This window comes from Pongo pygmaeus, chromosome 8 (assembly GCF_028885625.2).
Source record: "Pongo pygmaeus isolate AG05252 chromosome 8, NHGRI_mPonPyg2-v2.0_pri, whole genome shotgun sequence".
Classification (NCBI taxonomy): domain Eukaryota; kingdom Metazoa; phylum Chordata; class Mammalia; order Primates; family Hominidae; genus Pongo; species Pongo pygmaeus.
In genome coordinates this window covers 7038022-7062510 of record NC_072381.2, presented here as the reverse complement: position 1 = coordinate 7062510, position 24489 = coordinate 7038022, and the positions used below count along the sequence as shown (strand labels likewise).

At 41.7% G+C, this 24489-nt stretch overlaps 1 long non-coding RNA gene across 1 annotated transcript in view; it reads left to right on the top strand.

Annotated features, from left to right (window-relative positions):
* Positions 1-752: 752 nt before the first annotated feature.
* LOC134740207 (uncharacterized) overlaps positions 753-24489 on the top strand; it is a 68625-nt gene continuing 44888 nt past the window's right edge. Inside the window, exons 1-2 of the long non-coding RNA XR_010127506.1 lie at positions 753-826; positions 1738-1895. This is a non-coding gene — a long non-coding RNA (uncharacterized LOC134740207). The remainder of the gene's footprint in view (positions 827-1737; positions 1896-24489) is intronic.

The following is a 24489-nucleotide window of genomic DNA, read 5'->3' as shown; positions in this document are numbered from 1 at the left end:
CTGTTTCTTTTGAGACAGGGTCTCACTCTGTTGCCCAGGCTGGAGTGCAGTGGTACCATCTTGGCTCACTGCAGCCTCGATCTCCCGGGCTCGAGCAATCCTCCTGTCTCAGCCTCCCAAGTAGCTGGGATTACAGACACATGCCACCATTCCTAGCTAAGTTTTTCTATTTTTTGTAGAGATAGGGTTTCACCATGTTGCCCAGGCTGGATATTCTTTGCTTTTAAAAATGTAGAGAAAAGCAAAAAAAAAAAAAAAAAAAAAAAAGAAGGAAAAGAGGAACATATATATTTTTTAAAAAATCAGTCAGATCCCAGTTTATTTCCCAAATTCTTAATTAAATTCCCCAAGTGAATTTACAAAGGAAACTCCACACAGCACACCACAGAAGCCCTGATAAAGTGTGTTGTCTCCAAAGCTTAGAAAGACATGAGTACAAATCCGATAGAACCTGGGAAACTGCAGTTTTATGCAGGGGGGAGGTGAGGGATGATTCAAGTCAGAGCCTTACTTTTCATTCAAGTGTGAAAGAAACACAACTTTTCAGGATGAAATTGGCTGGAGGGAAATGTCACGCCGGCATGTGCAGTCTGACGGGGGACAGCTGGCTGGAAAGGCGTAAATCAGAAACCAGCCTCACCTCCTTGCTGTGGAAATTGCCACCAGAATGCTTATAAATAGCACTCTCTGTTCCCAGTTCTGTCAGGGGGAGCAGTGGGTATTTTGATGAAAGCCACCCCTGTCTGCAGCTCAGAAGCAGACTCAATGGTTTCCTTGTGAGAGGTCCAGCTCCCTGGCCTAGAAATGGAGGCCCCACGGGCAGGAGGTACCTGGGACTCCGTCGGGGCTGTGATATTAGGTTCGCCTGGGGAGCAGGGGCCCTTTGGGACCAGAGGGCGAGGCCTTGGGCTGTCATGGCTCAGCGGGCAAATCCTACAGATTTTAGTTGCCCAGCAGAGGTCAGGAAAGTTGACCCAGAGCTCAGGGAAGCCACACTCTCAGCCCAGCCTGTGCATTAGCCCAAGGCTTCTTTAGATCCCTGAACTATTGGTTTCCTGAGTTTGGAGAGTTGGGATGGACAGTCCCAACTAGGTGCTCCTAGCGTCTTCCAAACTACGTTTCGCCTGTGACTATCGAGTTCAACCAAATCCCATAAACATTCTGTTAAGCCCTAGGGAGTCTTTATCTTTATGGGGGCGATACAGAGTTCCCAGATATTTCTGACCCATCGGACCTTGCCATCTCTGATCACAGAGGCTGTGGTTCTGTCCTTCATTTCCCTGTAATGCTAGCGAAATGCACTCCACATAGGTGCCAGTTTCCCGCCTATTAAACGGAGGAGTAATGACTTCACTGGTTTGCATGGGGCCCAGTGAAATGCCTCTGAACCTCTGTTCCAGAAGAGTGCAGCGGAAATTCCAGGGCAGGCTGTGAAAGGAGCTTCCTTCTGTCTTCAGGGGCATTAAGAGACTCCACTTATAGCCACGTTGACTTCAAGCAGAGAGAAGAATTCGCTTCAGGAAAGAGGCGTTCTTCATGGAAACCAAAGAATGTCCTCTGTGCATTGCTCTGGGCAACTCATTGATTAAAATACAACTCAAGCAAATCAAACACAAATAATATTGACTCTAGGACTGATCAAAGTCAGAGATAATCCCAGACAATGCTTGAAGTTGTACAGAAGCGTGTGTGTGTGTTTTCTTTTCTTTTTTTTTTTTTTCATATGACTGCCAAAAGAGGTGGAGAAAGAGAATGCCTGGATCCTTCTAGGGGCTGGTTAGAGGAACTGGAAACGCAGGTTCCAGGCCTGGCTCCTTGTGTGAGGCTGCAGCACAGCAGCCCCTTGCCCAAAGGCACTCTGTTCCAAGACCGCCAGTGGATGTCTGGAACTGCGGGTAGTACCGGACCCTTCATATACTGTGTTTTCTCCATATGATAACCAAGGTGGCTACTAAGTGACCAGTGGGTGCATAGTGTAGACAGCTGGATGAAGGAAGAGTTCACATCCCAGGCAGATCAGAGTGGGACAGTGCAGGAATTCATTACTCAGCACAGGGTGCCATTAAAAACTTATGAATTGGCTGGCTGGGCATGGTGGCTCACGCCTGTAATCCCAGCATTTTGGGAGGCTGAGGTGGGCGGATCACGAGGTCAGGAGATCGAGATCATCCTGGCTAACATGGTGAAACCCCGTCTCTACTAAAAATACAAAAAATTAGCTGGGCGTGGTGGTGGGCGCCTGTAGTCCCAGCTACTTGGGAGGCTGAGGCAGGAGAATAGCATGAACCCAGGAGGTGGAGATTGCAGTGAACCAAGATCGCGCCACTGCACTCCAGCCTGGGTGACAGAGAGAGACTCCATCTCAAAAACAAAAACAAAAAAAAACAAAACATAAAACATATGAATTGACTATTTCTGGAAATTTCCATTTAATACTTTCAGACATGGGGGACTACTGTCATTCCATGTCGAGGAGTCAGTCTCTCATCTGCTATGCGACAGGAGGGAGGGCTTGAATGAGGCAAGGGCACAGGCTTCTCCCAGCATCCGTGGTCTCTGGTTCAAATCCGTCCTTCCCTGGTTTCTTGCTAAAGCCTGCAGAAAGGTGACCCAGGGCCTGGCGTGTCCCCCCCGGAGCACCTCCTCCTGCTTGCGCTTTTTTCCCTCGCACATCCATTTAATCTTAGTTTCGGCAACTGTTGAGCAAAAGCAGCTGTTTCCTTTGCTGACTCTACCTTCTTTGGGCTGTCAACATATGTACTGCTTGCGATGGCTTTGGGGCAAAACGCTTATGTTTGATTAACTCAGATTTAAAACACACCAACCACGGAGGCACTAATTCTGCTGGATTTATCTGTCACGTCAGTAGCTTTCGAAAAATAGCATGGCTCCTAGTTAGAAAGCACGAAGGCTGCATCTGCGGCCGGGCAACCAAGGAAAAGGCAATTTTAGATGGGATTTTCATTTGATAAAACCCAAACTCCAGGTTGTCTCTTTAAGGACCAAGGATCACCCACAAAAGTGCTTTTAAGTTATGTTATTCAAGGAGAAGAACCCATCTATATTCTGGTTCTGACCAATTATGCTTTCACTCAGTTTATCTTCTTAGGTTTTAAATACTTTTCTATAAAAAAAAATCCTTCAAAATGTAGTTTTATGATGAGTCAAGGACTGCTGCTGTGCCTTAAGCTAGAATAAAACCCACAGAATACATTTAAATGAATTACAAAGTGTATTATACTCTGAAAATCAGCATTCAAATGCACATTAATTTTCGCAGCTCTTAAATACTTCGGTTGCTGAGGAACTGCCTCCATTCTATAATTGAAATAGCTCTTCAGATGCAATTTAGTTGCTGATTGGTTTTTAAGTATTTTTAAAAGCTAACAGCTCAGACAGAAAAAGGTGGTATACCCTTGAGTTTTAAATAGGAACAACAGATGTCACCAGGCCACTGGAAGCCACATTTATTTCATCCAGAGAAAGGGTGCTCTGCCCAAAGCTTGGCACACCGTGAACTGTTCAGGAGACCATAAAGCTGGCTGGACATCAAATATAAGATCTTAGTTATGAGGAAGCTGTTATCATTTGAGTGAATGGGCCATGTCTCTTTTTAACTCCTCCACTCACACCTTTTATTCTCTTGCCTTTTGCTAGCCCTGGCTTTTTGTCAGTTTCAAGAAATGCCAAGTAGGAAAGGATGGCAAAACAGAAAAGCAAGTCCACGTTGATAGTCATAAGCAGGTGAAAACCTGCAGGCGTGACTGGGAGAAGTTTAATCCATTCCCCATTTTCCCCAAGAGATGAGTGCTGGCAGCCAGCTATGCGTTTTGTTTTCTAAATGGGAAATGGGCAAACAAAAGAACTAAATCAGATATTGAAATGCTCTGTGGATTAAATTTTTTAAAATATCCTAAGCAGCAAAGAATGTAGCAAGGCAGCTGTCTCCCTGCAAAAACAGGGAGTAACTTCAAGATAAGAAAAATCACTTAGTGAAGAACCAGAAATACCATTTGACCCAGCAATCCCGTTACTGGGTATATACCCAAAGGAATATAAATCATTCTAGTATAAAGATACATGCATGTGTACATTTGTTGCAGCACTATTCACAATAGCAAAGACGTGGAATGAGCCCAAATGCCCATCAACAATAGAGTGGATAAAGAAAATGTGGTACATATACACCATGGAATACTATGCAGCCATCAAAAGGAATGAGGTCATGTCCTTTGCAGGGACATGGGTGGAGCTGGAGGCCATTATCCTCAGCAAACTAACACAGGAACAGAAAACCAAACACTGCATATTTTCACTCGTAAGTGGGAGCTGAACAATGAGAAGACATGGACACAGGGAAGGGAACAACACACACTGGGGCCTGTTGGGGGGCTGGGGAAGGGAGAGTATCAGGATAAATAGCTAATACATACAGGGCTTAATACCACAGTGATGGGTTGATAGGTGCAGCAAACCACCATGACACACGTTTACCTATGTAACAAACCTGCAAGTCCTGCACCTGTATCCCAGAACTTAAAATGAAATAAAATTAAATATTAAGAAAGAAGGGAGGAAAGAAGGAAGGAAGGAGAAAGAAAGAGAAAAAGAAAGGAAAGAAAGAAAGAGAAAATCTAGTGATTCTTTCTCAGCTATGTGCCTCCTTCTTAATATTTTTAAAATTTGTTTTTGGTTTTGCTCATGTGTTTTGAGGCAGGGTCTCACTCTGTCACCCAGGCTGGAGTGCAGTGGTGTGATCACTGCAGCCTTCACCTCCTGGGCTCAAGTGATGCTCCCGCCTCAGTCTCTCAAGTAGCTGGGTCTACAGGCACTCTCCAACACACCCAGCTAATTTTTTCTGCTTTTTGTAGAGATGTTGGCCAGGCTGATCTTAAACTCTGGGCTCAAGGGTTTAAATGAATTACCAAGTGTATTATACTCTGAAAATCAGCATTCAAATGCACATTAATTTGTGCTCCCTCCTCGGCCTTCCAAAATGTTGAGATTACAGGCCTGAGCCACCACCCCAGCTCCTCCTTAATATTAACAGAGCTATTTTGAACTCAGTAATGATGGGAGTAATAGCCTATGTCGACAAAAACATGGCAGATAAAGTTAGCACCATCCCTAAATTTCTCACTAACTGAGGGTCAATGGTCAAGTTACCTAAACTCTCTGTTTCTTAATTTTCTTCCATGACAGTAATATTTCTGATACATTGTTGGCTGAACTGTTGTAGACTTCCCATATACTGTAATAACGCTTGAAAATCACAAATTGCTATGAGAATGTAAAGCAGAATCACTACTAAGGAATTATGAAGAATAAGATTTGGGAGAGGACTCTATTGATCTTACTAGGGGGAAAACCTCCAAAACCTTCGGAATTCTTTGGTGTGTTGTAGCAAATCAGATAATTTGTACACAAGCAAAGATTCATATTCAAAGACAGGTTAATTGTGCCTTGTAAATTCTGCCTCTCTGTTTAGGAGACCATGTAAAGCTTGAGAAGGTAAATTTCAAGTGATAGAAAAAATCTACTCTTTGAACTTTCATATTAGCTATATATAACATGTCCAGAGAAAAATGGATGGAGACAGAGAAACTGGCTAACAAAAACGTAATAATAATATCTACCTACCATTTATTGTGCATGTAACCATGTGCCCAGCAATTAGCCACATCCTTTTCATTTATTTTAATGTTTACAAAAACCCTATGGGATAAATATTATAAATATCTCCTTTTTTTAAGTGAGAAAACCGAGCCCTAAGGAAGGCAAGCAATGTACTCAATCTCATACAATGAGTGGCAGCAACGTATATCCTAAAAGGCTTTTTTAACCTAAAGAACATTATGCAGAGCTCTACAGATTGCTAACAATTCATTACAAAATACCTCTCACAAAGTTTCACTCACATGAACTGTGGTCTCCAGGGGAAGCCATGAGTTGTTAGGAAAATTCCTACAATTGTGGAGAAGGGTAAGGAGAAGAGATTTCAATTAGTTGATGGTTCTTTTTTTGTTTGTTTGTGGTAGGTACTACGATGTCAGGTTTATTTGTCATATGAAAAGTAAGTTACACAAAAAAAGTGTCCTAAAAGAAAACTCACTGTGATCTCCTGGAAAGACTCAGAAATGGGTCACCTTCGATGGATGTAGTTATTTAACCTTCTTGGCTATATCTCTTGGCTATTAAACTGTCCAAATCTGAGTTAAATACCCAAAGAAGTCAGGAGCATCTCTTCCATAACAATCCCAATAGGAGTTTAACTCATTTCCCATTTGCCCTGAGAATGCTTTTGGAACATCATGATGTTCCATTAGGATTAGAGACAAGTTCTGTTTAGAAACAACTCCAAGAACAGCTTTTATATTTTATTTTCACATTGAAAATCATTTAGGTTTGCTTCGGCCTCAAAGAGCATGTTTATGTAAAATTAAATAAACCCTGGCAGTGAGCTGCACTTATTTTTTTCCTAAATGGGAAAAGGGTTGAAGAACAGGGCACACTGTAGTCTTAATACCTGGATAGCACTTGGAAAATGAATTTGAAATAATTCTCCCAATATCGAGGCTTGAGCTCCCATTGCAAAATGCCTCCCAATAGGATTGCTTCCTCTTGCCTATTTAAGCAGGGTTTTTGAGCTTAAAAAACAAATAAACAAAAGCAGAGACAAAATGGCAGTGTAAGAGGTATGACGAGGAGGCTGTGGAATCTTTAATAAGCAGTTCTTTTTCCTACTCCCTGCTTCTCTTCCCAGCCTCTGGAAACTACCATCCTCTCTACCTCTATGAAATTCACTTTTTTTTTTTTTTCTTTTGTGACAGAGTCTTGCTCTGTCGCCCAAGCTGGAGTACAGCGGCACAATCTCGACTCACTGCAAACTCCGCCTCCTGGGTTCAAGTGATTCTCATGCCTCAGCCTCCCAAGTAGCTGAGATTACAGGCGCCTGCCACCACACCCAGCTAATTTTTGTATTTTTAGTAGAGATAGGGTTTCGCCATGGTGGCTAGGCTGGTCTCAAACTCTTGTCCTCAAGTGATCTGCCCATCTCAGCCTCCAAAAGTGCTGGGATTACAGGTGTGAGCCACTGTGCCCAGCGAAATCCGCTTTGTAAGCTCCCACATATGAATAGAACATGAAATAGTTGGTTAAGGAGCACAAAAATATAGTTAGATAGAAGAAGGTTGAGTAGTCAATAGCATAGTGGAGAAATTACAGCTAACAGTAATCCACTGGATATTGAAAAATAACTAAAAGAGAATCTGTAACTTTGCCAACACAAAGAAAAGATAAATGTTTGAAGTGATAAATATCCAAGTTACCCTGATTTGTTCATGACGCATTGTATACAGGTATCAAAATATCACGTGTACCTCCAAAGTATGTATTACATATCTATTTCTATTTGATAGAAACTATTACATATCAATTTCTAAAAAGGAGTTTTTTCATTTTGTGATTGGAACTCCCAATGATATGTGGTACACACATGTCAGTATTTAAGCAACATGAGCTAAGGTACCCCAGGAAGTCACTGAAAAAAAACTGCAGAAGGGTTTTCTCGGACACCGGACCCAGGCACCCTCTGTTTTGATCTGTCTGTGTTGTCTGCAGCTAACAAGAGAGAAGACTAAAGCAGATGCTGGAATCCAGCGCAACCTCTGGAGCTTCTGCTCATTCATTTCCCGAGCACCACGGATTTAGACAAGGTGGGACCACCTCACAGAGGACACAGGGGAGGCAGAGGCAGGACCGGCCAGCCCCACAGACACAAAGGACAGTGAGGATGCTGAAAACACTGCAGCTAGCACCTGAGTTCAGAGAATCCTGGAAAGTCTATTCTCCATGCATGATAGGGCACGCACGCTTTTGAATAACACAGTTTAAAAGACTTAAAAGCCCAGTGAAGAGCTTTGCTAAAAATAGATCTGTGCAGCAAGGTCGCCAAGCCAGCATGAAGCAGAGACAGGGGAAAAAAAGAGGAAAGAAAAAGGAGGGGCGAAGAGGTGCTGGCACCATGTACTGCCCACGTGAAAGAAGCCTGGAGCCACCTGCTGCTTCATTCAGATGTTCCCAAGGAAGGTGAACTCTCTTCGTTGCACATAGAAAGCACTAGGAGTTTGCTTTCTAGAAATCCAGAAGATTCCTTATATATTCCCCATATTGGTCAGGGGTTCTCAGCCTAGGCTGTGCACTAGAACCTCCTAGAGAGTTTTCCAAAATTACCTGGTTCCTGGGCCTCACTCCTAGAGATTCAATTTGGGGCCAACATTGGTTGTTGGTTTGTTAGTTTAATTTCTCAGTTGCATCTAATGCACAGCCAGTGTTGACAAATGCTGCTTGCGTTGACTTGCAGATACCTTTTAAAATTCTGCATTGTCCAGGTGCGGTGGCTGAGTCCTGTAACCTCAGGGATTTGGGAGGCTGAAGTGAGAGGATCACTTGAGCCCAGGAATTTGAGGCTGCAGTGAGGTATGGCGACACCACTGCACTCTAGCCTGGGTTACAGAGTGAAACCCTGTCTCTGAAAAAAAATAAAAAATGCCTTGATTACCTTTTCTTTGTGAGGTATTTTAGGTACTTTTGAAATGTTAACAAAAACATCAAAATCTACCATAATAAGCTAGAACAAAAGGATTCCCCAGAGAAACTCTGACACAGGCTTAAACTGCTTCTGTTTCCTCATTTTTATGGTGTGCATTTTTTTTCACAGTTTAACATATTAGAAGTCAGGATGCATCTTATAGTAATATCATTGTTTCATCACCGTGGGCCAGGTAGCCGTCCTAGTAAGGGCTACCCTGACCTGCACATACGCAAACTTGTTTGTCGCCCTCTGTATCTGGTCCTGTGCAAATGCGTTCTGTGCATTGCTGCAACCATATGTGTGGAGTTTAACAGACGCTTAAAATGTCTTTGGGAAGATTGCACAATGATTTGGCTTTAACACGGAAAGTTATTGTGTGCAAAGAAAGACACGGAAGCAGAGAAGTGGGGCGCATATTTGGTGTTAGGGAAACAATGACTTGTCATTAAAGGAATGACAGCAATTCCTTATGTTCTTGCAAAGCAGCAATCAAGTGTTTCATGGACTCTAAAAGGACACTTCCACAGGGAGAGGTGGATGCCTGCCTCTGCCTTCTGAGACAATGCAAAAAGATCACCTACCACACCTTTCACACCAGCCAAGCAGGTAAGCACCAACTGCAAAACTCACAGAGAGGCGAACAGTGGCTTGGAAGGGAAGCTGAGACAATAGGGAGAGACTTTTTTGTTTAAAGGAAAGCTGTCTCATCAGTGCTTTTGATGGTACAAATGACAGAACGGTGAAAAAGGCTGTCCATCAATAATGGAGCCAAAAAGTAATATAAGCGTCATTCCCTGAATGCGAAGCAGTTGTAGAAATGCTACAACCAATTTATTTTGCTGATATTTTCTTTTTAAGGTATGAACAAGACTGAGAAATTAAAAATGCATAAATTAAAAGAGCTCTTTTGATAGGTATGACACAGAACTTCTAAGTAGTAGGAACATGTTGTGCTTGCAGTATTTTTTTCTTAACAGTGTTATGTGCCTTACAATTAATTGGGATGTAAGATTTCATGAAACCCTAGTATATAAATGCTCTACCAGCCATTTCTTTTCACATTTTAACATATTGGAAGTGGAAGGAGGGTTGTTTTCTGTAAGCTCTAATGTTCTGGTTATTGGAGACAACCAGGAGGATACAGGAGGACTTCGTGCTTTCACAGAAGACCAATCTATAAAAAATTCACAATGTTGTAAAATACCATAAAAATGAACTAGCATGTTTCCGTGAATAAGTAACTTTACCTCTTCAGGCATCACATTCCTTGTATCTAAAATTATAGGGTGAAAAAAATGGTTTCTAAGGACCTATCTGAGTCATAGTTTGAGACAAGGAAAAGATGAAATGGAATCAATGAAGCCAAAATTAAGGATAGACAGACACAACTTTAAAAATGTTTTATTTGAAAGAAACAATCACATTCCACTCCTCCTTTTGCCGTCTGCCTGTACTGCCTACTTCCACATCCAGAAACTCATTCATTCATTAATTCGTTCGTTCATTCGTGTATTCATTTGTTCATTCATTCATTTGACATGTGCCCAGCATGTGCCAGTCAATGAGGATGAGAGAAGTCAGGTGCATGGGATGGTGCCATCCCTGCCCTCTCAGAAACGAGGGGGGGCAGCAGTAGATTTTATTAAGATTATTTTTGTAGGGACCTGCCGCAGAGCACAGAGCTCTTTCAGATCTGAATCTTGCTTTTAACAGAAATTAGGCTCCTCTTCAAGCAAAGAAATCCCATGGCTCACACTGATGTCTCCTCCTGCTCTCCTGCTCCCAGAATCACAAAGAACTTAGGACAGAGCCAAGGAATCTGGGGAATGCTGCCGTGCTGTTTGGTCTTCTTAACGCACACGAGCAGGGTCCAAGAAGGTTTTCCTAGAAAAAGATGATCTGAGATCGGAGCCATTGAGTAGATGTGAAGTTAGAATCGCGAAGAAGAGCTGGAATTCTGGAGTTTCATACCGGCAGTGTAATCGCTCTGACAAATGCACTTTGCTCCCGCTAGCAAGAATGTGTGGTCACCATATTAAATGGGATTATGCTAACAAATTTGTCCTGTCTAGCTCTGTGTTTGAGCAAACAGTCAAACAATGATTTGGTCTTGATTCAGGGAGAGGCTGCAGCTAGGCTGGTGGCACATTTCGGTGTTAATTGAAACCATTAGCAACAAGGAGGGCAATTTTTATTTAATGGCCTTTAAAAGGGATTCTTTCCCTTCAGCATGGTATTATTTCATTTTTGATGACACCAAAGTCTTTCCCTCTTGTCTGAAGAGACAGAAAGAAGCAATCGTTTTTGTTAGATGGTCTTCCAGTCCATGGGGACACTTCAGGCCGGGTATAGCTCTGCTTAGAAAGAAGCCACTGGAGTGAGAGTTTCTCGGCAAGGCTGGCACCCTGTGGGGTTTGACAGTCTCTCAGTTCAGGTGTCTTTTGATTTTTTTTTGGTGGGGGACACCGGGGTACAGAAAAAGGTCCCCAGCTGAATGTGTAGCTATCATTAATATGACTCAATAAGTGAGTTGAAACCAAACAAACCATCTAGACTTTTTTCTGGATAATGACAGATTTACTGAGTTATAGTTTAAGCCCTTCTGCTTTGTCCTCTTATCTATCCTTGCTCTGAAATATTTGCCCTTGATTCAGCAATTATCATTTTTATCTTCCTGGATATTTTATTATATAACATTATCATTACTATTGGAAATGTAATCAATTGTAGAGAGATAGCACACTAATATTTGCTCCTAAAAACATCTTCTAGAACTCCTGGGAAGAAGAGACCAGTAATAGCAGCACAACCTGTATTTGGATATATGCAAGTCTCCCTTTCATTTTTTTGTGTTCTCTCATCTCTTGGAAAAAGCAACTAAAGGAGCCAATACGATAGCTGTACAACTTTTGTTAAAAATGGTGTCTGTGTGTGTGTGTACTTTCTCCAGCGCGTAAATTCGTGTGCATACATTCTAAACAGTTTGAAAAGACAGGTCTCAAAGAGGGACCTCTACATGTTTGAATTTTCTACATTAACCACCTATTTATGAATAATTAAAAATGAACATAAACAAGAGAGGGTAGAGTGCCTAAGCTAATTTTTAGAAAAAGCTTGCCCTTGTTAGTTAGAAAATAAATAATCACCAGGACAAAGCTTTCTGGGAGACCCGGTCCCATGCAGGGAGGGTCTGAGTCATGAGGACAAGAAACTGCTGACACCCTGTATTAGTGTGTTCTTGAATTGCTATAAAGGAATGCCAGAGACTGGGTCATTTATAAAGAAGAGAGGTTTAATTGGCTCATTGTTCCACAGGCTGTAACAGGAAGCATGATGCTGGCATCTGCTCAGGTTCTGGGGAGGCCTCGGGAAGCTTGCAGTCATAGTGGAAGGAGAGTCTCACACGGCAGGAGCAGGAGCAAGAGAGGCAGGGCGGAGGTGCTGCACTCTTAAACAACCAGATCTCATCATGAGAACTCTCACTATTGTGAGGACAGCATCAAGGGGATGGTGCTAAATCATTCATGAGAAACAGCCCTCATGATCCAATCACCTCCCGCCAGGCCCCACCTCCAACACTGGGGATTACACTTGAACATGAAATGTGGGTGGGGACACGGATCCAAACCGTATCACACCCTGAGCCATCGCTCTGGGGTGCTCCATGTAATCATCTTGTCTTACTTAATCTCACCACCAACCGTCTGAGCTAGTACACTCTTCTGTCCATTGTCTAGATGAGGAAGTCAAGATTCAGAGATCCCAACCCAGTTACCCTATGAGTGGGTGCTAGAGTTGGGATGCCTGCATCCTGCCTGGCCACAGAGCCTGAGGCCTGATCATTGGGCAGGGCTGCTTCCCCTGCTGGGCAGTAGTTATGCCAGGGAGAGGAGTGGAATGAACGTTCTTCCTTAGGCTATCCGGACGGATTCCTTTGCGCTTTGGAACTCACAGGTTTGTGTGTGTGTGTGTGTGCGTGTGTGCGCGTGTATGTGTGTTTGGGGGAGTTGTGAGAAAAAGCCTCATTTGATTGTCTATCCTGAATTGCAAAGTCTGAGAAGTCAGAGAGACCCTGTCTACTTTATGCCCTTTGTCTTAGCTTATGACTTAATTTTGCTCTTTAAGCTAGAGCATGGCGCTGACACAGCCCTGGGGGCAGGTTTCAACCTGTTTGAGATCATTACATTGGCCCAGTCCTTTTTCTGCTGGCCTGTGTCCCATACACATGTGTTGATCGAAGGAAGTAAGAGTGTGAGGGCTTCCATGTCCCCAGGACAATGTGTTATTACAGGTGAAAAGTCAAAGACTCTCGTAATTGTGGGACAGGCCGGGAATACTGATGAACGATTGGAGAATCATAGTAGAACTCTGAACTTTTGCACTCCAGTTTCAGAAAAGAACTCAAGTCTAAACAGCTCTTTGTAGAAAAAGGCCATTTGCAGCTGACACCTGAGCTTGCTTCTCTGCTACCTGTCTTCTAAAGGAGGTTTAAAAGACTCTGTTCACAGCTCGGTGTTTCAGTCTTCCACTGGACAAGATGGCAGATGTTGTCACTGTGGTGTTTGGCATCTTTGAAGAGAGCTTCTGAAATACAAATTATTTTGTTTATTACCAACCTTAGTTGTGGAAGATGGTGGTCCCCGAAATGCTTGCAATCATAGAATCCTAGGACAGCAGAGCTGAAACAAGCCTTAGAGATTGTCTAGGCAGACCTGCTGCCTTCCTGGACAGCAGGCTCCTTGAGGACATGGCTGTGCCTTCTTTGCTGTCTCTCGGGGTTTAGCATAGTGACCGAAGGGGAAACTGAAGCTTAGACAGGCACAGAACTTGTCCATTAATCAGAGGATGATTCACTGGCAAACAGACCATGGGTAGGTGAATCCAGGGGCCAAAATAAGGAATTACTTTGGAAAACATAAGCTGCAATCAGCTATATGACTGTGTTTCTGCAAAATAGTTTAGAAGGGAAGAGCTGGAAGAAGCCTCAGGGAATTCTCTTTCTCATTATACAGGTGGGGAAACTGAGGCTAAGTGAGGTTAAAAAGGCTCCTGTGCAAGATCACACAACTGACCTGTAATAAAGAGATCTAGTGCTGAAATCCGAATCTTCTTTTAACTAATTTTTGTGGTATATTCTATGAAAAAGGCTACCTCTTACACAAGAATAATTTTTTCTTCTCCTGCAGGTTTTATCAGTGAATAAGTTGCCATGAAGGAGTTACATCGATGGGTTCCTCTACAGTGGAAAAGGGCAGAGAGAGAGAAAGGGAATCCCATACACGACTGCACTGCCATAGGTGTCACTGACTGCCACTTCCTGCTAGAATTCAGTTATTTCTAAGGCTGGTTTTCTCCTGGCCTCTGTCTCTATGTCTTTCTCTCTCACTGTCTCAAGAATTCTACCTCAGTCACTAGTAAAAACAGAAATCCCCACTGTCCGTTGGAAAGTTAGCCAGGCTAATGAAGGAGAAATTGACAAAGACCGTGTTTCCACTCAAAAGCACATTGCTTTTCCCCTTTTTGCCCAAGTAGATGTGGCCTGCCAGGGCTCCCTTCCTTCAGCTGGGTGGCTCCTTGGAATCTTGAAAACAACCCAAGAGGTTCTTTAGTGGATGGGCAGAGTGGATGTTGTTGACATTTCTGCAGAACAGAAAGATGGTAGCTGCTGTCAAGATCTGACTTGCTGCTGAGGTCGACTCCTCAGGGAGCGACAGGAATTTGTTCTGAACAAACTGTGGAGCCTATACAACCGAGAAAAGCCTGCATCCTCACTGTGCTGTCTGCAGGCCTGTAGGAAGTGGTGAGCAGAAGTACATTGTTAGTGTTCCTGTCCCGAGGCTCTCCACCCCGGGTGCAGTCAGGTTCTTCACGCCTTCAACTGTAGCTGTGGCTGAGGTTCAACGGCTTATGTTGTGGCGGGGAAAGATTGAAATCTTGTGAGCAAGATTTAGATCATGCCTCAGCAAAATGACAAGCTAATATGTATCATGAACTTTGGGGTTTATTGTAAATAATCAAAATTCCAAATGCAAACTGCAGTATTTCCAGGGCAGTGAATATGTTCTATAGTTTTGTAATGAACACGTTTGTGTATATGAAGTAAATGTGTATTGTGTGTAAATACTTTATACCATAATAGCTGAGAACAAATTCACTGGGGCTGGACATCCTGGGTTTGAATTCTGTTCAAACCACTTGCTAGCTGTTTTACCTTGGTTAGTTACCCAATTTTCCTAAACCTGTTTATCTGTTAAACATATATAAATAACAATACTTATTGCAATGTTTGTAAGGATTTAATGAGACGATGCTTTTAAAGTAAAGAGTACTTCCTGAGCACTCAATATATTTAAATGTGGCAATAATCTGTAAGAAATTAGAGTCAGTTTTTATATTCTGCAAGTGCTATGTTAAGAAACCAAGCAAAGGTTTAGTTTCTGCTGTTACTAAACTTCTTCTTACTATGTAAGTTAATGCAGTTGACAGGATAAGGCCCAATTCATCGGTTTCAGTGCTTGAGGCTTAAGCTTAACTTTGAGGCTTAAGAATAAGAGATGAGAGTAATGTGGTTTGGTGAGGGGCAGGCAGGTTTTGTTGAGATCCAATAAAACCAGTTTCCTCCTTTTGAATAGTAGCAGCCAAGAAGAGCCACCAAGACCACCTATGCTGCCAGACACATCACTCAGAGAGGATGTCCAGATGGCAGGAGAATCCAGCCCCAGGATCGGGATGGAGATTGCAGGGCGGGAGTGGTAGTGATGGACGCCATTATTTCCTCCTATGTCCACTTCATCCAAATAGGCTGCTGTCTTTTGATTCAGAGCCTCCTGTTCAGCCTGCTAACTGTTTTGACCCAAAAGGATGGGTCTGGGCTATTTTCAGATATGGTACCAAAAAAATGGTCAAGGACTCCTGGAATCTTCTATTGACATTTTGTGCCTCAGGGCAGAGGCCTTCAGGTATCTGAATGTAAGCATAGCAGACGTTTCTGTTAAGAAAAAGAAAGCGAGCGTGTGTCAAAAATTCTGATTTTTTCAAATGCAGTTCATCTCTTTGGTCTTATCTGGTTTGCCACGAAGTCGCTTTAAACCTCTTCTCAAATATCTTTCTCTAAATTACATTGTAAAGTGATTTGCTGTGTAAAAGGATAGAGAAAGACCTTTGTAGGAAACAGATTGACTATACATTTATATCAGAGACAAATTTGAGCTGAGATTGCTGCCAGGGGATCATTAGGGCAACTTGCGATAAGAACTGGAAAATTATTTACAAATAAGCTATTGATCAGAAGAGTGAATGGACACTTGAATATTTTTGACCCAGAAAAAATAAAGCAAACAAACAAAAATAACCAGAAAAGCACAATAATGCCTGGGGAATGTATCTTACCGATGGGAGTCCAGACACAAGGCTTTGAATCCTCAGTGGGGACTGACTTGTGACAGCTTCTGTTCTCTTCCTGCTTCTATGCAGTGAAAAGAAGGACCAGGATATGGGAAGAGAATGGAAGGCTGGGTTGACTCCTCCCAGTCTAACCTAAGTGTCATTGCTAAAAGCATCCACAGGGAATTGACCCCTATGGCATTTGCTGACTTAGGGAACATGCAGCAGCTAGTGATCTCTGAAAAACAAAGGAAAATGAAGACATTTAAGAATATCTGTTTAGGGCACTGTCAAGGATTAAAAGAAATAAAGAACACGGAACAGAAACAGCTATGTCATGTGGAGGACCCGGCACAAATGAAAATGGGGGCCACATTGTTCAAAAAGCAGAAAAAAAGGTCATTCGTGGGACTAAAATGTAAAGCTTTTTCTTTTCTTTCACAGCCTCTCCCTCTCTCAACTATTCATGGCATTTTAAAATTTGCCATGTTGACTGAAGTAAAGAAAAATTAAAAATTAAAATGATTAGCATGGATTTCAGTGTTTGTCTTTATACTGTGCAATGCCAATTTTAAATACAAATATCATTTAACTTGAATGCAGAATCACCAAAATCACACAATTTCATAACTTACACACCTTGATATTTTTTTTTCCGTAACAGAACAGTGTGAAAAAGAAAATAAATGCAACCTTGATGCCTGGGAACTGGATTTGATGTTCAGAGCTTGGTTTCTACGTTATTGCAAACTGATCTGGCACAGCTAATCCTCATTTTCTCCTGTTAGACATAAACAGTCTCTCAGGACATGGACGCAGACCAGGTCACTGTGCAACCAACAAAACCCCAGACATCCCCTTCTCTTGTTCACTGAGTAACTACTACATGATTATCAGTTCCAGCCTTTTCTTCACTCTAGTCTGGCCTTCCTCTAGATGAGACTGATTGAGTTACCCACTCAGAGAATTGCCCTATTTTCTGATGATACCTACTCTAGGGCAAACCTCTGCCTCCTTAGACTCTCCCCCAAATCACCCAATCAAAGCCCTCATCCTATAATAGGTTCTAACATCCCCTTATGGAGATGTCCCATGGTTCCCATGGTGTGAGTGCTCCCTCACTGCAATGAGTAGTCAATCCAACTTGTTAAACCACAGGTGTGTTCCTGGAGGGTAGCCAGTGGCTACTGTAATGGGCAGTGTTGTTCTGTGTTCAGTGTCTTGTCTAAAGGATCCAAGGAAGATCAGAGCCGTCGCTGTGGCTCCTAGGCGGGGAGAAATGGGGACTGGGATTCTAGAGCAATATTCTGGGAGCTCAACATTGCTGCAGTTAGACCTGGAGCTCTATAGGAGAGAAAGTTAAGATTCTAAGGTAAAATTTGATTGAGGAGGACAATGTGGTTTAAGAGCAGAGTGTTGCCCAGTGGTGAATGCTTCAGTTACAACTTAGGGGTGAAGTGAAGAAACCCAGGATGCGTGTGAACACAAGAGGAGAAATGGTAAACCCAGAGAGGGAGACCATTTCTGCCTCATTGACTTCAGAGCTGAATGAATCATATTTTCTTTTGGGGGAGATTGTGCCCTGACCTTGCTAGGGTATTAGTCTGGGTTATCTGTGAGCTGGGGACCAAGGTCATTTGATGCCTCCATACCTCTGCACCCCTCTTCCGGCTCCAACTCACAATATTCCTGCAGGAGGAAATTCATCATGAGAAGCAAACCTGGCCCCCTGATGGGTGTTCGTGTTGCATAGGAGCTGAGGGTTTGCAGCCTGCTAAGTCCTGTGCTTCAAGCAGAGGAATTAAGCCCCATCATGCAAGTGCATCCAATTTCCATTGGAAAATTGCTTTGCAGAAAAATGGCATGGAGCCTGCTCTCCTTTTGGCCAGCTGATTCCCTCAGCTTTCAGGCCCTGACTTAGGATGACTGCAGAGAGCACTCGGAAGGTAGAAGGAGAGAGGCTTCGAGTAAAACCTCATTCTGTTTTACAATTCAGAGCTGAAATTGAAGCTGAGAGAGAAGAGCAGGGGACAGACTGGGGAAATGGATTGGATTATTGCATTAACCCACAGAACACTTCAAATGAAAACTTACATAGGGTAATCTATAATTCAGTCTTATCAGTTTGTTATTCTGGGCAGATGACATTTAATAGGCACTCCTTGGGGAGAGGGCATGAAATTTTACCTCTGCTGTGCTTCTTTTTTTGAAGCACACAAATGCCTTTGGCTGTTTATCCATTGTTGTCTGGTGCTTCCCAAGTTCCTTTATCCCTTCTATGTCATGTAAATTTCAGATACCTAAGTGGAGAGTGATATATTCTCTTCTCTGTTCCCATTCAGTCTCTATCCTGCCTCTAAAACCCAGCTTTAAATCTCCTTTGTCTAAGACATTTTAGCTAATTTAACTATACCTGACCAGTCACTCCTTTTTGTCCCTAGATATTGCTTTCATAATTTGTATTGTATTTGTTTTATGTTTTTCAATGTGTTTTCTTTCTCTGAAGCTACTCTTTTTTAAAAAATCATTTTTTTTCTGGCATTTCTTGCTAGATTTTAAAGTATCTGAGGTTAAAGATGGTGTCTTTCATTTGTCGTTGCAACGTTCTTCCAACTGCTGCAACCATGTCTCCCACTCCTCATTCTTGCAGACTGACATAGACTAACCACAGCCTGAGGGCCAAATATGGCCCTCCACCTGTTTTTATAAATAAAGTTTTACTGGAACACAGTCATGCTCATTACTTTCTGTGTTGTTTCAGGCTGTTTTTTTGCTGCAATTGCCGAGTAACAGCTATGATCACCTGACCCACAAAGCCTGAAATTTACTCTCTGGCTGTTTATAGGAAAAAAAAGTTGTGAGCTCTAGTGCAGATTTATGCCCCCAGTCTTCTATACTTACCGCAGAATTAGAATGAAGAGAGAACATTAGAGTGTCAGAGGGGAAGGAGTATCCATGTTAAGCAGGCATGGTTTTCTGGGGGTTTTTTATTGAGCAATTTATTTATTTATTTATTTATTTATCTCAATAGTTTTGGGGGAACAGGTGGTATTTGGTTACATGAATAAGTTCTTTAGTGGTTATTTCTGAGATTTTGGTGTGCCCATCACTTGAGCAGTGTACATTGTACCCAATATGTAGTCTTTTATCCCTCACCCCCTCCCACCCTATCCCCTGAGGCCCCAAAGTCCATTGTATCATTCTTATGCCTTTGCATCCTCATAGCTTAGCCCCCACTTATGAATGAGAACATACCTTCCATTCCTGAGTTATTTCCCTTAGAATAATGGTCTCCAATTCCATCCAGGTTGCTACGAGTGCCGTTATTTTGTTCTGTTTTATGGGTGAGTAGTATTCCATGGTGTGTGTGTGTGTGTGTGTGTGTGTGTGTATCATGTTCTCTTTATCCACTCATTGATTGATGGGCATTTGGTCTGGTTTCAAATTTTTGCAATTGTGAATTGTGCTGCTATAAACATGTGTGGGCAAGTATCTTTTTTGTATAATGACTTCTTTTTCTCTGGGTAGATACCCAGTAGTGGGATTGCTGGATTGAATGGTAGTTCTACTTTTTGTTTTTTAAGAAATCTCCACACTGTTTTCCACAGTGGTTGTACTAGTTTGCATTTGCACCAGCAGTGTAAAAGTGTTCCCTTTTCACCACATCCACACCAACATCTATTATTTGTTTTATTGTGGACATTCTTGCAGGAGTAAGGTGGTAACGCATTGTGGTTTTGATTTGCATTTCTCTAATAATCAGTGATGCTGAGCATTTTTTTCATATATTTGTTGGCCATTTGTATACTTTTGAGAATTGTCTATTCATGTCCTTAGCCCACTTTTTGATGGGATTGTTTGTTTTTTTTCTTGCTGATTTATTTGAGTTCTTTGTAGCTTCTGGATGTTAATCTTTTGTTGGATGCATAGTTTGCAAAGATTTTCTCCACCTCTGTAGGTTGTCTGTTTACTCTGCTGACTTCTTTTGCTGTGCAGAAGCTTTTTAGTTAATTAAGTCCAATGTATTTATCTTAGTATTTGTTTCATTTGCTTTTGGGTTCTTGGTCATGAAGTCTTTGCCTAAGCCAGTGTCTAGAAGGTTATTTCTGATGTTATCTTCTAGAATCTTTATGGTTTTAGGTCTCAGATTTAGGTCTTTGAACAATCTTGAGTTGAATTTTATGTGAGGTAAGAGATGAGGATCCAGTTTTATTCTTCCATGTGTGGCTTGCCAATTATCCCAGCACCATTTGTTGAATAGGGTGTCCTTTCCCCACTTTATGTTTTTGTTTGCTTTGTTATGGACCAGTTGGCTGTAAGTATTTGGCTTTATTTCTGGGTTCTCTATTCTGTTCCATTGGCTTATGTGCCTATTTTTATACCAGTACCATGCTGTTTTGGTGACTGTGGCCTTATACTATAGTTTGAAATCAGGTAATGTGATGCCTCCAGATTTGTTCTTTTTGCTTAGTCTTGCTTTGGCTATTCGGGCCCTTTTTTGGTGCTATATGAATTTTAGGATTGTTTTTTCTACTTCTGTGAAGAATGATGGGGCATTTTGTTGGGAATTGCATTGAATAATAGATTGCTTTTAGCAGTATGTTCATTTTTACAATATTGATTCTATCCATACATGTTCATGGGATGTGTTTCTATTTGTTTGTGTCATGTATGACTTCTTTCACCAGTGTTTTGTAGTTTTCTTTGTAGAGGTCTTTCACCTCCTTGGTTAGGTGCATTCCTAAGGGTTTTTTTCCCCCCGCCCCCCCGCAGTTATTGTGAAAGGGGTTGCAATAGCTGTGCTACTGATTTGTGTACATTAATTTTGTATCCTGAAACTTTGCTGAATTCATTTACCAGTTTTAGGAGCTTTTGGATGAGCTTTTAGAATTTTCTTGGTATACGATCATATCATCAGTGAACAGCAACAGTTTGACTTCCTGTTTGCTGATTTGGAAGCTTAATTCTTTTTCTTGGAGCAGACGTGGGTTTGAATCCTGTCTGACTTTGTCACTCCCTGGAGAATTTTCTGAATCCCTTGGAATCTTAAATTTCCTCATGTTTAAAATGGGAACAATAATATCAACTTAGCAGAGCTGTTAAGATCATTACCTGAAATAAGCTGTTAACAGTTTACAGCATAGTGTTGGATGGAGTAAGTCATCACAATAAAATAAATGCCATAATAATAATGACAAGGACCATCATCATTACAAAATTGTAGCCACTGTGTCAAAGAAAACGTCACATAGAATGTGTTTCATTATTACTCTGCATCCCCAAAGAAAGGGGAAAATGTTGGTATTGGGGAACTCTCTATGAAAATCATTCCCGGAGCCTCCTGACCCTCCTTCCTTCACTTCTCTTCAGAATCCTCATCTTCACCAATGCCAGGGGGCGTTGTCTACCATTCTTAGGCACTAAGATCCAGTATTTATATGCAGTAAAGGTCACTGGCAGCTGTCTAATCTCACATTATTCAGTTTGGTTCTGTGGCCTTAATGAACGCCATCTGGGGTTTCTTTGTTGCACGCATCTTTTCCTGCAGAATGGTAGTTGGAGAAGTGCCTGCTTTCACTCCCATTTCTGACCCAGGAAAGTAAAAGTAGGCATGTGTGTTTTCCACATCCACTGGATTTTGTTTGTTTGTTTTGTATTTTTTTAAATCCTTTTCTGAATATCCACTGTCAAATGAAGGCAGATATTGGAATTAGGCTCACCAAGTCAGTGAGTGTTAGTTTTTTTGAGTTTAGCAATTGGCCTGCCATCTTGTTCTTGAATTCTGTGGAGAATCCAACGGTAATAAAGCATGGGATCAAAGTGGCACAGCATAGGTTTTTAGGTTGTTAAACCGTTCAAGGGGGCAGCATAGAACAGTGCAAGGGACAGATGTTGACTCCTGTGCCTACCTGGTTCTGCTGGTGGTGAGTGGCTTCTTGCAGAGCTCGGGGAAATATCCTGAGGGTACTTCTGAGGATCTTAGTTGCAATAAGTCAGGGGTCAAATAGTGATGCCCTCCATGGTTGCCAAAGCAGAAAGGGGGTGAATCTTTTTCCAAATTGAGGAGCTCTTGAGCTCTTGTTTCCTTCTAACTCTAAGACCTCAATGTTTTCCAACATAGGTGCTATGTCCTAGTCCTTATTACATACTCAAAGGGTCTAAAGCAACCTTATCAAAATAGGTATTCAGCAAAATATTTAATAATCAAATTCATGATAGTGAGATCCCTGTATTTATCTATAGCTATCTGAAATTAAAATTTAAAAAGCCTAGCAAACATATTTATTTTCTACCTTAGTGTGATTATGAGAGGATAATAAATATTTGAGAAGAGTTTTGAGGATTTCAGAGGAAAAAAATGCATCATATACTTTGAGCTGTTATCCCTTTGACTCCAGAGAGTGTGTACTTTGCAGTAGCCTCAGATCCCTGTGGTTTGGTGTCTTGTTTGTATACTTGGTTTCTTGTTTGTACACTTTTTTTAGTATCTTGCTGTATTTCTTCCTCTTTCTCTGCCACATTCTATAACTTCACCTTCACATCCACGTCACAAGTCACTTTTGACTAGAGATTGAGGATGACAGTGATATGTTTAATTTTATAATGCACCTCTGTGTTCTGAGAGGTGCAGGAAAACAAGTCTCCAGCCACTTTTACAGTTTAGACATTACACTGTGTTTTTTCTCCCTCAGGGGAAGCACTTGAATCTGCCAAATTATAATTATTATAAATATTACTTCATGCCTATAAGATTAGATTGTAAACTTATGGATGTCAGGGGCCATGCGTTTGTATTCTCTCGATTAGTAAGCACAGTATAGAGTATTTAATCCACTATCAATAAATATCAGTTGAATGATGTTAAGGACTGAATTGTGTCCCCCGTGTGTCCCCCGGCAAACACATGTTGAAGCACCACTCCCCTATGTGCCTATATTCAGAGAAATGGACTGAGGTTAAAGGAAGTCACAACAATGTGTAATCTGATAGGATTAGTGTCCCAATAAGAACAGACACAATATCTCTCTCTCTCCACACACACAGAGCAGGCCATATAAAGATACAATGAGAAGGTGGCCTTCTGCAAACCAAAGAAAGAGACCTCATCAGAAACCAACCCTTCTGCCAACTTGGTCTTAGACTTTCCAGCCTCCAGAACTGTGAGAAAGTAAATGCCTGTTGCTTAAGCCACCCAGTGTGTGGTATTTGTTACAGCAGCTTAAGGAGACGAAAGCAATTGGTTTACTAATTAACTGATAAGTAAATATTTTAGGTTTATTTTATTGTGGATAAAGTTATTCTAAATGCAATGGTAGGTTAAGTTAGTATTTTCTAAGAAAGCCATGAAGCCTCAAGGGTTATAAAATTTGACAGATTTGGCCAAATTTCATATACAGCAAAAGATAAATAATATTATTTCAAAACTTGGAACTTTTTTGGAAGTTTGGAAATTCTGGGAAAAAAAAGATAATCTAATAGAAAGCTGGACATAGAACATAAACAAGGAATTAACAAAATTAAAATACAAATGACTTATAAGCATGTGAAAAGATGTTACATTTCATGAATAGACACAACTAATATAAGATAATATATGTATTTTTAACAGATTTTTAGTAACAGTTTTAATTTATAGGACAATTGAGAAGATAGCGCAGTTCTTACACTTCCCATGCCCAGTCTGCTCTGTGATTAACATATTACATCAGATTAGTGGACCGATACTGATGCTCCATTGCCTTAGTCTGCTCAGGCTGCTATAATAAAATACTATGCCCTGAGTGGCCTATAAACAGCAACTATTTATTTTTCACAGCTCTGGAGGCTAGGGTCCAGGGGAATGGCCCTGACAATTCAATGTCTGCTGAGGGTTCACTTCCTTGGTCACAGATGGAGCCTTCTTGCTGCATCCTCACATGATGAAAGGAGCGAGGGAGCTCACTGGAGTCACTTTTGTAAGGGCACTAATTCCATTTATGAGTGTACTAGTCTGTTTTCATGCTGCTGATAAAGACATGCCCAAGACTGGGTAATTTATAAGGAAAAAGAAGTTTAATGGACTCACAGTTCCACGCAGCTGGGGAGGCCTCACAATCATGGTGGAAGGTGAAAGGTACCTCTTACATGGAGGCAGACAAGAGAGAACTTGTGCAAGGAAACTCCTCCTTATAAAACCATCAGATCTCGTGAAACTTATTCACTGTCATGAGAACAGCATTGAGAAAGACCCACTCTCCTGATTCAATTACTTCCCTCAGGTTCCATCCCATGACATGTGGGAACTGTGGGAGCTATATACAATTCAAGATGAGATTTGAGTGGGACACAGCCAGACCATATCAATGAGGGCTCTGCTCCCACGACCTAACCACATCCCAGAGGCCCCACCTCCTAACACCATCCCCTTGGGGGTGAGAATATCAACATATTAATTTGGGGGTGGGACACAGACATTCAGACTCTAGCAATAATTTATTAATTTAAGTCTTGTTTATTTAGAATATGTATTTCTA